The following is a 15,282-nucleotide window of genomic DNA, read 5'->3' as shown; positions in this document are numbered from 1 at the left end:
CGACTTGGCTTCCGCTTACCATCAGGTTCTCTTGCACCCTGACAGCAGGGACCTAACAGCCTTCATCACTCACGATGGACTTTTTCGATTCAAGAGAGTATGCTTTGGGTTAGCTTCTGCCCCAGCGGCATTTCAGAAGATGATGGCAGTAATCCTTGACCGTTGCCCTGGTGTGTTGTTCTACATTGACGATGTGATCGTCTTTGGCAAGACTGCGGAAGAACACCTCTTGAACCTGAAAACAGCCCTGCAGAAGATCAAGGATGCAGGCTTGAAACTGAACAACAAATGCGTCTTTGACGTTCCAGAGCTCGCATTTCTTGGGCACAAGGTCACTGCACGTGGTATCTCGCCACTTCCTGAGAAGATTGACTCCATAGTTAACACTCCCGTGCCAACCGATGTTGCTGCCCTCCGTTCGTTCTTGGGTCTTGTAGAGTACTACTCGAAATTTGTTCCACGTTTGGCACAAGTGGTCGAGCCTATGAGAGTCTTGCTTCACAAAAATGAGCCATTCATCCGGTCAGCCGAAGCAGACAACAGTTTCAGAAGGGCAAAAAAAAATGCTTTCGTCGAACACAGTCCTTCAAATGTTCGACCCGGCGCTTCCAGTCATTGTATCGACAGATGCTTCCGACTGTGGGCTGGGAGCAGTCCTCCAGCAACAAGATGGCCAAGAACTTCGCACAGTCGCTTTCGCATCTCGTACACTGTCCCCAGCGGAGAGAAAGTATTCAGTCGGGGAACGAGAAGCACTGGCATGTATTTGGGCATGTGAGCGATGGCACACGTACCTTTGGGGTCGCCATTTTAAAATTCGAACAGACCACCAGGCGCTTGTCTCCTTGCTGTCGTCACAAGGACGTGGAAGACGCCCGCTTAGAATCGCACGCTGGAGCGCACGACTGCTTTGTTATAACTTCACTGTTGAATACCGCAGGGGGTCCACGAACACTGTTGCAGATGCACTTTCACGGCTGCCAGCACCTACCTCAGAAGCAGAGCTTGCAAAGGAGGAAGAAATTGTGTCGCTCGTTGAGCCAGCCTGTGTGGCAAAGGAGAAGTTCAGACAGGCCGTCCTTGACGATGGGTGTCTAGAAACCGTCAAGTCCTTTGTGCTGAGTGCCTGGCCGCCACAAAAGTCCTTACCAGAAGAGGTGAAGCCGTTCTACCTTATTAGAGAGGAACTTTCTGTTGTCGATGATCTTCTACTGCGAGCAGAGCGCCTCGTGATTCCGTCCTCTCTCACTGCCCAGTTCATTTCCACCGCACATGAGACACATCCTGGTATCACGCGCACGAAAGCGCGACTTCGCGAGCGGTTCTGGTGGCCACGAATGGATAAGGAAGTAGAAACAGCAGTGAAAAACTGCCACATCTGCCTAGAGGCCGATAAGTCTGCCAAGACATCACTAGTGCCACTGCAACCTGTTGAATGGCCTGAACGACCATGGCAAAAGCTGGCCTTAGACATTGTTGGCCCCTTGGAGCGCGCACCTCACAACAGCAGATTTGCTATTACGCTTGTTGATTACCACTCCAAGTGGCCAGAGGTATATTTTTGCCGTGAGGTATCCACGAGCACAGTGAAAGACTTTTTAACTAGTGTTTTTGCCCGCGAAGGCTACCCCGAGGGAATCGTTTGTGACAACGAGCCTCAGTTCACTTCCCGGGAATTCATCACCTTTCTGAAAGACAGGGCCATCCGTATTTTGCATTCGTCGGTGTACTACCCCCAGGCGAATGGACAAATTGAACGATTCAACAGGACATTCAAAAACTTTGTTCAAGTTTCACTTCTCGAAGGACGACCCCTCCGACAAGCAGTCATGGACTATCTTGCTATTTACAGGGCTACTCCACAGGCAACCACTGGGGTTGCCCCTGCTGTTCTACTGCATGGTAGAATGCCCAGAACCAGGCTGGACGTCGTTGGCTTCTCAGCACCAGCATTCGCTAAAGACCCGGCTAAGGAAGTGGCGCGACTACGTCGTAGGGTCCGGCGTCAACAGCGGAGCAGCAAGCTGTACACAGACAAGAGGAGAGCTGCCAAGGAACCTGGGATAGCTGCAGGCGACATTGTTCGTGTCAGGAAACCATCCGTTCGTTTTAAGGGCGACTGCTCTTTCTCTTCGCCAACTAAAGTGTTGGAAAGGAAGGGACCTGCTTCTTACAGGCTTGAAGACGGCCGTACGTGGAATGCCTCCAAGCTTTCCAGGGTTCCAGAGGGGGGTGATTCCCACCAGTCGCAGCTACCTGTGCCGCAGTTTCCAGTTTCGGTGCCACAAGCTGCCGGGCTGCAACCTGCCGTGCCACAGCAGCAGTCTCCTGGCGTAATGCAACCTGCCGTGCCGCAGTCTCCTGGCGTAATGCAACCTGCCGTGCCGCAGCTGCTGTCTCCTGGCGTAGTGCAGTCTCCTGTGCTGCAGCCGCCTTCTGGGACGCAGTCGCCATCTTCTGGGGTACTGCAGCAGCCAACCTCAGCCGTACACCATTCACAGCGGCCGACCCGAAGGCGCCGGCCACCAGCCTGGCTTCAAGACTATCAGTGGTGCGATCTTGTACGCATTCCAAATAAACACGGAGGCGTGGCGTTACATCCAGCCGCACGCGAATGGCCCATTTGAACCGCGACAGACGTCACAGCTCTGCACTGACCAATCGCGTGCGGTCACGTGCGGCTGGTTGCCATGCCACGCCTCCATGTTTATTTTGTAACGCGTACAAGATCGCACCACAGACCAACTTTTAGTTACGGTCTGAAATTGTTTATTCTGTACTATGTAAATAAGTAGAGTAAATACTTGGGTTTTTTTTGTTACTAATACGTACTAACAACTAACCACTAAAAATAAGGGGGGGAGTATGTTGTATTCAGTTTTGGTTTCGTTTTTGTTCCTTCATCCCCCAGGGGGCGCATTTACTCATTGCATATAAACCATGTATCATAGTCAATAAAGGCAGTTCTTGTTCCATTCATCGTGGCGGCTGGAGTCTGACTCCCTTCCTTAGACATCACACCCACGTGCCGTGGGAGTCGATGTAATGTCAAGCATGCGGCGGGAAGGTGACTGTGGCGTAATATTTTTTTACTGAGCGAAAAGTTACAAAACGACGCTAAAGATTTGTATAATTTTATACGCACACATATATGTTGAAGAGCCGCATATGTGTTATATAATCAGTTGTTTACAGTTGGATAACGCTGCCATGGCAACGTGGGTATTACCAACACCAGAAGCAGTAAGCTGATTTGTAGTGCTTATACTTATCCCTTATGATGGAGAACGCACGCACGTTTCACGAACCCTTTGCATGTGTGGAAGAGGTTCTTGACAGTTCTTGAACAAGGTCAACATCACCGTGATCAATGAGCACCAGCAGCTGGTCATAACTTGTTATCGGATCCGGTCGTGATAGCTGTGACGAGGGGTCCATGTGTAGTGAAGTATGAGGTATAGTACAGCTGTTGCAAATTGTGAATGCCTCGGTCATTTCGTCGACAAATTGTCTGTCGATATAGGCCGGCGAGGCTGGTAGGCCTGGATAGTGCTACGTAGACCAACATCAGTGGATGGCGCTTGTCGTATTCGTAGACTACCTGGGTGTATGTGGCCTACGTAGCCTAGTCTACAAAGCGGCTGTCAATCAATCTGGAGTCATCCTCGGTTAGCATGAGGATGACGCCCAGCCTCGTAAGAAATGAAGAGGACACTGCGCCGTTCTTGCGGACTAAGTGCACTTTACGGTGCGATGATGGGAATATCATACGCAACTTTCGTTAATGTATTCCTCCGGGGTCGAGCAATGCTTCAATATAGCTTCTGAATCATTGGAATACAAATGCAATGTTTATTACACTGCTATAAAAGTGGAGCCAACGCTGGAACCACCGAGGTTAATCTGATATGACGCCTGTATCGTAGGAGTACACATCATAGGAGTATCATGTAGTGTTTATTGCTTTCTCGCAAAATTAGATAGCCAGCACCACAACCACAATTGACGTTGCACCGTGCAAGCGCCCTCCGTTGCACGGAGGGCGCATGCATTAACATAACACCGCATGCCAGGCCTGCCGTTGATTGCTACTCGTGCAAAGAGGAAACGCGCCGCCAGTCTTGAGGGAGCACGAAGGAACACGAGGGAGGGGGGGGGAGGGCGAGGTGGTCGCTCGAGCAGCAACTGTGGACTTTGACTTTAAGGGCGTGATCGCGATCGCTGGCGCGCGCGCTACTACTATATCTCGGCTGGCATCACAGCAGACGGCTCATATACCCTTCTAAGTGCTGTAATCTCAACGCTTCTCATCTTTGAGCAGCCGTATTCTCTTACACCAGCGTTTTGTAAAACTGCCAAAGCATCGCGGAGACGCGCCGTATTCAGGAAGCTAGTTGCCGCCACGTTGATACAACGAGGGTGATGCCTCTCCCATGCACGGTATGGGTTGTAATGGTACAAACTCTCCCACAGCAAACGCGCGTGTAGGTGACCACACGCAGCAGCGCCAACGCGAAAACCATTGCGACCGGAGAAACACGCTACGCACAACAAAGAACCTGACAGCCTTTACCGCTACACGTGCTACTTGATAGCGCCAGAAAACACAGCTTAGCGAGAAGCAGCAGAACGCTCGGGGCACGGCAGAACATTTTTGGAGCGCCACGTACATTTACAACAACCCAGAGGAGGTTATGGCGGCATCATGGGAGCCCTCATTAGAAAGGTGCATAGAAACATGGTTGGGCGCGTCTACGCGTTTTGCGAACGTCTCATTTTCTTGGTATACCAGGCACTGCTATAGGTGCAACTTGGAAAATCATGTTGTCAACTACACCTTTTTTCCCAACGAAGCTGACGTGGGCATCGAAATTCTAGCTTTTCAGGCTGTTTTGGAGCAGTTCGGCACAATTTTTGCGATTTTCATGCTTTTGAAGCAGCTTGGCGCAGGAAAATGGAATTGTATCAAAAATGTGCAATATGCGCAGCTGTCTCACCCCTGTCTACCATCAAACCAAAACGTGCACCCTTCTGGACATTTAGCGCCTGTCTTCAGCATAGTATCACCTTGCCATCGCAAGAGAAATAGAGAGAAAAAGCCAAATTTATTGTCTTTGTTGTAAATACACTAACCTAGAGAAAAATTATAGCGAACTCCGTGCACCATGTGTACTTTTCAACATACGTATTAACAGCTGAAAAGACGAAAAAAAAACAATTTTGATAGCATTATTTTCACATATCACACCACTGCTAGTATGTACAGTCTAAGTTTTTTGTGGCATAGTTTACAGTTCATTGCTTCACATTTTATTTTGCGAGAAGTCAAATTATGATGAGATTCTGGCTGTAAGCACGCTATGCGCTGTTGCATCAAATATCCTGCCGTGCTAAAGTTTCTTGAACTGCTTGTGCTAGCCGCAGGTGCACACGAAATCTGCCTTGCGAATCGTGAAGGCATCGGCAGTCGTAGTTCTCAGACTTCAACCACTGGACCATAGCTTTCCAGCTCATCCCTTCATTTCTCTTGTACCCAAATGTCGTACCACTCTTCAATATAATCTGTAAAACTCCTCTTTGGGGACTTCTCATCGCAGGTTTAAGCAGTGTATGTTATGCAAGGTTTGTACGGCGCTCTTTTTTTCCCATATTATTATGGTGTATGCCTCGCTAACGATATTGTACCAGTAGAAGGTAGCGATTGGACTACGTGGATAGGACTGGCAGGAGGCGGATGAAGAGATTTCGATTTGTTTTCTGGGCTTGTTCCAGTTTGGTAATAAAGGCGTGAATAAGCTTCTCGACGCTTACTCATGGTATGCATATGGTTCGAGGTAAGGAGGCATCACCCGGCACAGAATTCGTAATTGTTCTTTTCCAAGTCACATATTTGGTCAAGCGAATATACTTTGCCCCACACCGTGTTTATTGGACCTATACTACAGTAAAACCTCGGTAATTTGTACTCGGTTAATTGGGAATCCTGGATAATTTGTATTATTTGCGCGGTCCCAAATTTTTACATGTAAATTTAACCGGATAATTGGTGCGGCCAGTCTGCGACTTCCCGGTTAATTGGCACACTTGGCCGCGACTTCCAAGATATGCAAAGGGTGTTGCGAATCTCGGAGGCTGTAACTAAAACATGCATTTTTTTTTTATGTACGGATCTCGAAGGCCATGTTTTTTTTTACCGGAAATACGTCGTAGACGCCATGTTTTAGCAATTGCCAGGCGGCGATGCGTGCGGTTGCGATCATGATCATCATCATCTCAACAGCGATGTTAGCCACTCTAGCGAAGTGAATGTTTTGTGGAGTCTGTGCCATTTGGATGTCGGCTGGCGAGCATTGTGCGATTCGGTGCGACTGCTCCATTTGTCTCCAGTCTCCGCTTGAGTGTCTTCCCTGTGAATTAGTTGATTGAGGTGTGCTTGGAAGGAAGATGCCGAAGTACAAGAGCTTGTCCCTGCACGAAAAGGTGTGCTTAATTGAAGAGGCCAGCAAGTCGACGGCGTCGAAAATGGCTCTCGCCGAAAAGCACTACGTGCCTCTGTCAACGCTGTGCAACATCATCAAGAATAAGGAGAAAATTCTCGATGCTTACAGCAAGACGCACTCGTCAAAGCGTACACGAGTACGCCCGCCTACGTACGCCGACGTTGAAGCAGCTCTGATCGACTGGCTGCAGAAAGCCAACGCAGCACACCTTCCTGTGAATGGGACCATATTGCGTGAGAAGGCCAACCAGCTGGCGCTGCAACTTGGACATTCTGAGTTTAAATGCAGCAATGGATGGTTTTGCCGATTTAAGGAGCGCAACAACCTGACATTCGTGACTGTTTGTGGCGGGAGTGGCAGCGCGGATCAGTCTGTTGTCGACGGCTGGAAGCAGCACACCTTGGCTCCACTACTCGCCAAGTACGAAGCAGCAGATGTTTACAACCTTGATGAAGCTGCTCTGTTCTACAAAATGTTGCCTACGAAGACGTTCGCTTTGAAGGAGGCAGACATTAAGGGGCAGAAACAGAACAAAGATAGAATCACTGTTTTGTTTGGTGCAAGCATGTGCGGTGAGCACAAGCTGCCACTGCTTGTTATTGGGAAGACAGAAAAGCCTCGTTGTTTCAAAAATGCACGACTGCCATCCAAGGATGACCTGATCTATAAAAACAACAAGAAAGCTTGGATGACGGCTGCACTCTTTGAAGAATACGTGCGGCACCTTGACCGCAAGTTTGCGGCCGCAGGGCGCAGCGTTTTGTTCGTCGTCGATAATTGCCCAGCTCACGGCGACATTCAGAACCTGCAGGCAATCAGGCTGGTCTTTCTACCCCCGAACACGACGTCGCTATCGCAGCCAATGGACCAGGGCGTCATACACCATACCAGGAAAATATATCGCTACAATCTGTTGAAGCGAATGCTCCTTTGCTATGACAACGGAAAGGAGTATAACATTGACCTCCGAGGAGGTCCGTACATCACGTTTTCTGGCTGATTTCTTTGATTTCGCGTTGTTTCGGATAATTGGGAATCCCGCTTAATTGGGATATTTTTCTTGGTCCCGAGGCCTTCGAATTAACGAGGTTTTACTGTATTTCTGCACATTGCAATGCTGTTGCAGCAGTACCGCGTACCTCTCGCACCATATAGCGAAACAAAATGAAACCTCCCTTGTTAACAATGTGGGCACACAAAGCAGGCTGTACATGTACATGTCGCGTCACATCAGAACTGGGAGCCGTGACGGAACTACGGAAAAAGAATGTGTCTTTATAGTGATTCTATGTAACGAGACTCCGCGCAGACCTTTCGTTTTAGGGGAGTGCGGCAACTTTCAAGAACGTTGCCTCGCTTTGGAGCTCTGTGATCGCTCTTCCAATGATAAGTTATAGATTTGTCACGTATCTCGGGAGCGCTTGCAACGCGGAATGGAATTGGGAGAGTGAGAGAGGCGGGAGACCGTGGCGTCACGGCAAACACACTTTATATAACAACACGGCAAACAAGAAGTTAACACCAGAGATTAACTAGAAGTAACCTATTCAAAAATGCCCCGCGGTACAAATGAATACAACAAGCACTTCTAACTAAACTCGGCCGGAGTGGCCCGAAAGTCTGGCAACTATGGCGTCTTGGTCTAGCGATGCAAATGGAACGGTCTTACTTCGCGTGAGTCCGTCGCCTCGCTTCCGCGCCAAAGTCGACGCTGAGTCCCGTCGATGCTACTCCTCGACGTCTGGGAGTCGCCGTCGTCGAAGCTGCCGCCTCGCTAGTCGTCCTCGTCGCTGACCCGTCGGTCTTCGTTCGAGAACGTCGTCTCGTCCGGTTAGGCCTAACCCTCGGCCTATCCTCTTGGTGCCACTGGGTCAAACTGCCGACGTGGCTCTCCAGGTGATTGTCGGCGGGTTGTCGTCTCGTCGAGCTGTGGTAGTGCCGTAGGTGCCCTGCGAACTGCTGGATGAGGCTGCTGCAAGCTCGGGGAGCCTCACTTGGATGACGCCAAGGTCGACGGCTACCCTCCCGAGCCTCTCGTGCCGCTGCCCCCAGAACGAGGCCCTACTTCTCTCGTCGCGGGTGCGACGCTGGCTTGCCACACCTTGCTCCTCGACGACCCCACCGAACAATGACTGCTTGATCCTCTGGGGTTCCGCACCTCAGTTCGGGTCGCGTGGCACGCGCCTTCCTCCGGCCAATGGCTTGCGTCGACGTGGCGGGGGTGCACACCATCGGGTATTTTTCCATTCCCCGCACACCATCGACGCCTTGCGCTGTCCGGCGCGCGCCCCGTGCCCCTTTACTCATGACATTGGGCCCCCTTTTGAAGAGTTTTTTCGTAAAAAACTGCTTTCATCCTCCTCCTTGGGGTTACGGACCACTGCTCTTCTGATGGTGTCCCGTATCTTGTGATGCGTGCTTTTTCCTTGCTTGGCTTAGGCTCACCTTCCCTTCACCACATCGTCGCACGCTTTCACTCACAATCTGTCTGCACTTCACAACACCACTATCCTTAGTTCTACCCACCACATGTTCATTGTCCAAAACACTATAGTCCATACCAAGGTACCACACTTCACAATGACACAACCAATAGCTTCATTGGCGACTTTTCACAAATTGCTTAACATCTCGATATATCCCTGGCCAAAATGCCTCTCTCGTCACTTCTCTTCGCAGGTTCTTGGCATCTCTGAACCCACTCGCGTAGCAATATTCTAAGATTGCCTGCCTATAACCTGTGGGCACCATCAATTGTGTGACGGGTGTTCCGCTTTTCCAGAACCTCCGGAAAATCAAATCATTGATCGCTTCGTAAAACACTCCGTCTCTAAACCCTTCTCTTGTACGTTTACGGCCAACCCTATCTCTCGCGTGCCTCAGGGTTCTGTCACACCTTTGTTCTTTCGAGAACTCCTCTGAGGTTACCCCTACCTGCTCCAAAATTCTCGATCTACTCTCGCGTTGTCCTTCGCCACCCACATTTTCCTCTCTAGCTTCTGAGCTTTCAGGGCTTTTGTTTGCCTTTTCTTTTCTCCGGTACTGCTTTCTTGGCCTGACATAGCCACCTGGCTGCGCTGGGTCGTCCACCCTTCGTACCCCTGGCCTATTTCCTAAGATAACGTCATAAATTGGATCCTCCATACACTTTGCCATAATTTCTCCTACGAAATAAGGGGTATCCAGCCGTATCTTGGCCTCTGGTAGTCTCACCTTGGACCCATCTGCAAAAACCACTGTTCCTACTCTCCCCGTGAAATCTCGTCCATTCACCAGGCTTCTCCTCACTAACACCGTATCTGCTCCTGAGTCCCTCAATACCGTTACCCGTTTGCCGTTTACTTTGCCTTCCACCACTGGCATATTAACCCCTTCCGACCTATCTATCACAGCACCGACTACCTCTTCCTTCTCTTCTGACCTTACTGCACATGCAGTATGCTCTAACGGTCTATTCCTGCACTCGTTTGCTTTGTGCCCCCTTTTCTGGCACAATTGGCATATCACGTAGGATTCTTGTCGACTAATGCTTGTGCGGCAGTTCATGGCTATGTGCCCAATTCTGTCGCACAAGAAACACCGCTGCTGTGCCCTTTGTTTACCCCTTGGGGCCTCACTGTTGCTCCCTTCTTCCTTACTGTTGTCCTTGTCTTTTTCCAAATTCCTTATCCCTTGTGCCTCCATGAACTGATCAGCCTGCTCGGCCATCTCCTCTACCGTGTGCAACTTCCTTTCTTTCAAAAATACCGCCAATTGGCTGCTGCACCGATTTAGGAACTGTTCGCCAACCATCCTGTCGCGCACCCCTTCGTACGTTTTTTCCGTCTCGGACAATTCTATCCAACGATCAAAGTAGTTGGATAGTCGACATGCAAACTGTTTGCCAGTTTCTGAATTCTCGGGCTTACACGTTCGGAACTTGTCCCGGAAACCCTCGGCAGTTAGCCGAAACCTCTCCAATAAAGTCTTTTTTACAATATCGTAGTCCAGAGACTCGTGTGCTGGCATGCACCCAAACACACTTAACGCCTCTCCCACGAGACACAAACTCAGAGCGTTTGCCCACTCGCCCTTCTCCCAGCCTTGCCCAATAGCGATCCTTTCGAATCGATGCAAATATGCATCAAGATCGTCCCTTCGCTCATCGAAGGGCGCCATCAGTTTACGCGGGCAAATTTGTCTCGGCCTGGGAATAGGCGAGTTGGCCGACGCTGACGTGGGAGTACTCGCGTTACTAGGGTCGCTGCGCGGACAAGCGTTCACCTCGGCTAGCTTCAGCTTAAGCTCGAGGATCTCCTTCTCGCGCTCATGCTCTTTCTGCGCGCGCTGCTCCTCACGCTCATGCTGCTCCCGCGCCTCACGCGCACGCTCCTTCTCGCGTTCCTTCTCACGCTCGAACTCTCTTTCGCGCTCTTTCTGAGCGTTCTCGAAAAACCTCATCGTCTCCTCCTTATTCATTTCGCAGTCTCTGGCCACGGCCGCCAATTTCTCCCAATCCATCCTTGCAACCCCCGACGGTACGTGACTGGGCCCAACGCTGGAAAAATCCTGGCAGAGGCTCGCCACTTATTGTGTCACGTATCTCGCGAGCGCTTGCAATGTGTGATGGAGTTGGGAGAGAGAGCGAGGCGGGAGACCGTGGCGTCACGGCAAACACACTTTATATAACAACACGGCAAACAAGAAGTTAACACCAGAGATTAACTAGAAGTAACCTATTCAAAAATGCCCCGCGGTACAAATGAATACAACAAGCACTTCTAACTAAACTCGGCCGGAGTGGCCCGAAAGTCTGGCAACTATGGCGTCTTGGTCTAGCGATGCAAATGGAACGGTCTTACTTCGCGTGAGTCCGTCGCCTCGCTTCCGCGCCAAAGTCGACGCTGAGTCCCGTCGATGCTACTCCTCGACGTCTGGGAGTCGCCGTCGTCGAAGCTGCCGCCTCGCTAGTCGTCCTCGTCGCTGACCCGTCGGTCTTCGTTCGAGAACGTCGTCTCGTCCGGTTAGGCCTAACCCTCGGCCTATCCTCTTGGTGCCACTGGGTCAAACTGCCGACGTGGCTCTCCAGGTGATTGTCGGCGGGTTGTCGTCTCGTCGAGCTGTGGTAGTGCCGTAGGTGCCCTGCGAACTGCTGGATGAGGCTGCTGCAAGCTCGGGGAGCCTCACTTGGATGACGCCAAGGTCGACGGCTACCCTCCCGAGCCTCTCGTGCCGCTGCCCCCAGAACGAGGCCCTACTTCTCTCGTCGCGGGTGCGACGCTGGCTTGCCACACCTTGCTCCTCGACGACCCCACCGAACAATGACTGCTTGATCCTCTGGGGTTCCGCACCTCAGTTCGGGTCGCGTGGCACGCGCCTTCCTCCGGCCAATGGCTTGCGTCGACGTGGCGGGGGTGCACACCATCGGGTATTTTTCCATTCCCCGCACACCATCGACGCCTTGCGCTGTCCGGCGCGCGCCCCGTGCCCCTTTACTCATGACAAGATTATTATATTAAATTTATTATATTACATTTATTACTGCAATTATAAAACAACATTTCGGATATAAAATAATAGCGAATGCAATTAATAAAGCACAGAATAGTGAGATGTTAACTATATAAGCGCCTAGTCTATCAAGTACAGTCAACGTCCCATTTTTCGGACTCCCTAGGGACCGCAAAATCGTCCGAAAAATCGGGCAGTCCGAAAAAACGAATTCACGCTTTTTTATTCCGCTCAAGCGGTCAAACCGCCACAGCCACGTCTGAAGTAGCTTTAATGCCTCCCAGTACAATTATCAGGCATTTTGGTGAGCGCTCAGGCTCTCGCAAATACATTCGATACCTGCCGTGAACCGCGCTTAACTGCGTGCCAACCGCCGCTTGCAAGTTTGCATCTCGTGATAAGCGTCGCTGATACCAGCAATGTGCGGGATAGATTATGGCTCTCTCGCAGGGAGCGCTTGGAAACGATGACGCCGAACACAAAAACTGTAGCGGGAAAGCGGACGACTCGTCCGGCTTTCCCCTATGCGTGTGCGCACGTAAACGATGCATACGCACATCGCTGAATCTCCGGCGAAACGCAGCATTTGCTGCCGTGCGAAACCGATCGTTTCTAGTTGTGTGCAGCACATTGCCAACTAAGCTGACGCCGTCACTGTACTTTTGCTGTATCATACGCACGCATTTATCATGAAAGTGTTCATGATGCGCACTTTGCTCCTGACCGCACACGACTGCGGCAGTGGCGAGCTGGTTTCGTCCGTGAAGGTAACGCGTCTGTGCGGCGCACTTACTGGTCTTGCACAAAGAGGTAGCATGAATGGCGGCGCGGCGCGGCGCGTTTGGGTTCTCGCCTATTAAATGCGTGCAGTATGCATACAACTGCGCTAGGCCACATGCACTACCGGGCAGTTAACTGAAGATGCTTATCGTAAGCGTTGTTAGAGATAAGCCGTACTGGTGCGTTTGCCAGATGCCGCCATCACGCCTCCGTGCATTTCTGCTGCTTATCTGTAAAGACATCGCCGCACGGCGCCGTGATAGCGGCCCCTTTGAATTTCTCGTCTGCTTCACCCCATAGCGCTTTGGCATTGCGGCAAAGCTCTTTCGGACTCTGCTACTGTCGCAAACAGATCGACTCGCGAAAACGCTGGTTCGAACCTACGAGATCATAGACGCGGCAGAGGTGGGGGCTTCAAATAATGCCTTTCGGATGTGTAATTTTGGCAGAAAGTCCGAAAAATCGGATGCGGAAGAGTTTCAGCGTCCGAAATTTCGGACGTTCTAATACAATGATGTCTATGGGGCTGGTGACCGTGCCGCGAAAGCGTCCGAATTTTCGAGCATGTCCGGAAAATCGGGCGTCCGAAAAATCGGCAGTTGACTGTAGCCCCATATGCAAGAAGCAAAGGAACTTCAGCACTTGTCCCTCACAAAACTTCTCTAAGTAGCTGGCGCCACACAAAAAAAAGTGTTCTTTCGAGATAAAATGTGTGGAACATATATGTATGCACAACGCATGTGGAACAATCTTAAGAACTGAGCAAAGTGCAAGCCCGGCCTGACCAGAGCCCGCTACCTTAAACCCGGGCCCGGCCCAGCCCTAAGCCCGGAACTTCAGGCCCAAGCCCAGCTCGGGCCCACTGTGAAAACGACTTTACCCGACCCGGCACACGGGCCGGGCTGGGCCGGGCCGGGCCGGGCTTGGGTTTTCTGGTAGGCCCGAGCCTGTGCAACGCTCTATAAGTGGCGTTCCCTAGTTTCCTCAAAGAATGAGGCAATGAAACGGCCGAATTGTGTTTGTTTATGTGATTTTGTAGAACCAAAGTGGTGTCAACAACACTTTACACATGAAAAGAAAAGATGCTATTTCTTCAACCTCTCATCCTCCAACTTCTGTGGAGGCCCAACTGATGTGGCATACAAGGGCAAGCTCCCTTTCAGTTGCGAGTTCCTCATCTGCTGCGAGGATTTCACTCTCCTACTCTGCGGCTACGAGCTGATTCTGCAGCAGTTGTTGGGGCCGGCACGAGTTCCAGCGGGAGAGGTCACGTGTTTTCAGCAAACAGCTTTTGCGGGCGTCGGACGAGTGCACGCTTTCGCAAACCTGGCCCAGTAATGCTTTCGCGTTAAAATGCACTGAAAGACATGGCGAAGAAGAAAACAATTCATTTTGCATGGCAACCCGTAGACCTAGAAGCAGCGCGCTGTCCGCAGTGTGAAAATAAAACTGCGCTGCTAAGTGTTACGTAGTGACGCAGGTGGACGCATCGTGCAGTATTGCCGCAAGCCTGGATAACTTAATATTTCACAGTTTTTTGGGTGACGCTGCTGACTTTTGTTTCACAGGCTGATTTTGCGGTGCCAAGACATTATTCCGAAAGCACATTTCACAAAAGGATTCGATTGAGTACGAAACCGAAACTGCATTTGCGGCATTAGCAACTACTGAGCGCCAGTGGCAGATGTAGTGACACTGCCACCAGAAAATGGCAACGGAATGTGTTCAATTCATTACAGTTACAGACTGTGGTCTCTCTGCATGAAATGTGTTCCCAGCGAAGCGGAAATGGTGATGCGCCCCTTTCGTTATGAAAGCCCATATCAGAGGAAAGTTATTTTGCACGCTGAGGACAGCTAAGTCGCGCATATTTTGCGTGCCTGAAACCTGCGTCTGTGAGCATTGCAAACAAAGGAAGGATATCTTAAGCTGTACACCTACTGGGGAAAGTTTCTACAGGTCGAAAATGCGAAAATATCCGGACCTCGATAACAAGCTTGCAGGCGTTCTCAAACAGCTCCGTGTAGACTGAGCTTGTCAAGGTAATGGCCCTTGAAACGACACGTGATCGAGGCGCATCCAGAAGTGACCTTAAAGCCAGCAAAAGTGGCTCATTGAAAGAAGAGAACTGCCAGCAGAATAAATATCCCTTTCTATGAGGATGCACTGTGCTTGCCTTCTTTTTCCTCTGATCATCAACACAGCGGCATGCCACAGTTTTAAAAGATCTTGTAATACTACGCGCAGATGCATTTTTAGTTAGAACTCTCGAAAACTGGGTGCGAGTTAAATTCGATTAAGTATGGAATAAGCAGATGCTGCGCTTCACACTTTTACGCACCTTGTCTCAAATAGTGTCTGGGTGTGGTGACGGCCGTTTACCTTTCGATAGGCCGAAGTTCGCGAGAATTGGATTTATGCACATCATTTAGAAGTGCTGTGATTAGATTTCAACTGAGTGAAACCGGGACATTTATTTTCCAGACATTCAAATAGTTTAAACAATAAAATT

General features: G+C 50.5%; 1 protein-coding gene across 1 annotated transcript in view; it reads right to left on the bottom strand.

Moving 5' to 3' along the window:
* LOC119403482 (aldehyde dehydrogenase family 16 member A1-like) overlaps window positions 1–15,282 on the bottom strand; it is a 111,552-nt gene that overhangs the window by 56,016 nt on the left and 40,254 nt on the right. The window lies entirely within an intron of this gene.

This window comes from Rhipicephalus sanguineus, chromosome 8 (genome assembly GCF_013339695.2).
Source record: "Rhipicephalus sanguineus isolate Rsan-2018 chromosome 8, BIME_Rsan_1.4, whole genome shotgun sequence".
Classification (NCBI taxonomy): domain Eukaryota; kingdom Metazoa; phylum Arthropoda; class Arachnida; order Ixodida; family Ixodidae; genus Rhipicephalus; species Rhipicephalus sanguineus.
Note: the sequence above shows the minus strand (reverse complement) of the source record. Positions and strands in the feature narration are given on the sequence as shown.